This window comes from Camellia sinensis, chromosome 9, assembly GCF_055761805.1.
Source record: "Camellia sinensis isolate YWXY chromosome 9, ASM5576180v1, whole genome shotgun sequence".
NCBI classification, from domain to species: domain Eukaryota; kingdom Viridiplantae; phylum Streptophyta; class Magnoliopsida; order Ericales; family Theaceae; genus Camellia; species Camellia sinensis.
Genome location: NC_138969.1, coordinates 91,777,711 through 91,779,897, shown reverse-complemented (window position 1 = coordinate 91,779,897; position 2,187 = coordinate 91,777,711).

Below are 2,187 nucleotides of genomic sequence, written 5' to 3'. Positions count from 1 at the left end.
CAAGATCTGTAAAATAAGATTCATGATGAATTTGAATACAAATTTCTAAAAACAAAGTTAACGAAATTTTACTTTTTGGTGACTATTGTCGATTCTTTTTCCGATAACTATTCAGCGAAATGAAATTTAAGTGATTTCACTTTACTAACTCATCAAAATTTCCGTCGTTTGCAAACATAACAAATTTATTAGAATTAGTTGTACAACTATACAAAAACATACTTACAAAAGTAGAGGGTTATAACTTGTGTATATATAATAAGATATTTGAATGTTTATGGTAAGTAACAATATACATATATATATATATATATATATGTGTGTGTGTGTGTGTCTAAATGGTCTGATTCAGTTCCAAATCAGATTTGTAACTATAAACGACAAACTGAATCATGAAATACGATTTCCTTATTTTAAGAATCAAGATCGAACCATGTATTGAAAAAACTAAACCAAACAGTGCAGTTTAGTCTAAATTGAATTAAAATTAATTAATTAATTTTATTCAGCCAAAAAAAATTGAGTTAATTTACAATTTTTTCTATTTTTTTACTCAATTCTAATTATGTGCAACAATGGAAAATATTATATATTTTTTTCGTCTTAATATTTTCAGATTGATGAGAAAGTTGATAATAGGACAATACAATCCACTTAAGAATCTTTTCAAATTAAATGGCATATTAACTTATGTGAGAACGAAATTAGGTTCTTTTTGAAATGCATATATTTTTTTAAAAAAATATTATTTGTTAGTTTTTAACTTATTGTCTACTTTCAAATTGATTTGTTTTTTAATATTTTCAATTCCATACTAGTTTAGATTCATAGAAAAACTTATTTGACTTGATTGTGAATTTCCTAAAGCATAGTTTTTAATTTCCTAACACTGTATTTATACCATAAAGTTGAGATTTAAAAAGAAAAATGAAAAAAGATAAAGACAATGTGAATGAAATACAAGATAAATTTTTTCGCCATTTCCATTTCTCTTTCTAAACTCCTAATCCAAAACAATTGTTTCATGTGTATTTCTTATTAATTTTGGAGTAGATTGCGAAAAATCAATTTAACTTTTGATTTAATGATTGTTTATGCAAGAGAACCACCAAATTAGCAATCAGTAAAGATGGCATGTTGTTTTGCTTTGGACATGTCTCTATTGGGAGAAGGTTGTACACTAATACCTACCAGCAATCAATAATGTCCTCAGAGCGCATAGTTGATCATAATATTTAGGGTTAATTATACTTTTCACCTTTTGATTCAAAATTTATTTTAACTTTTATATTTTTAAATTAAATAATTTAATTCATACACTTTAAATTCAATTTTAATTTAGTCTTTATGTTCAAATTTAAGGTTAAAATTAACAATTTTGAGATATTTGTCAATTTTCTTAAATGAAAAATAATAATAATAAAAATTTAGAGAGAAAAATCAAATTGAAATTGAGCTTAAAGTGTAATGATCAAATTATTCAATTTAAAACTATAGGAATTAAAATAAAATTTAGAACAAACTATAATGATGAAAAGTTGATTAATAACATTAGGGTGCATGTGTAGTGATTAGTGAAAGTCTAATACATTGAGAGTAGAAGCACTAATGAGCTACAGTGTTATGTCTAATTAATTCCCTTGCACATGAATTACCTTACAGTTGTTACCTGTTGCTTGAAGCCAGTGAGTGTTTCTTCAAAACAATGTAAAGTTTCAAGATATTACTGCCAAGTGAATTGTTACCAAACAATCCAGCTTTTTTTCATACTCCTTGTGCTAATTTGTGAATAACTTTATCCAAAAACGTCGCAGCACATCGACAAATCAAACCCAACACTGACTGATTCTGAACACATTAATTAGCACAAGGTGAACGGAACGTTCCACAATTCTAAACACATTAGGTCATCGAAGTATCATTTAAAATGGCTAAATGGAACATCCCAAAAATGACCTAAAACAACATATGAGTTCCACATTTCAGTCACTCGCAATTTTTATCAACTGAAATTACAGGTTTCCTCTGCTCATGGGAAACAGCTTTAACCGAGTTTTTCATGCATCTGTTTGACATTTTATATTCCTAAGTGTGGTTCACTTCTTGAAAAGCTAACAACAAATTTGAAGCTATAAAGATCGAATGCAGCTAAAAGACAATACAGAAATGTAAGCACAAACATTAGTG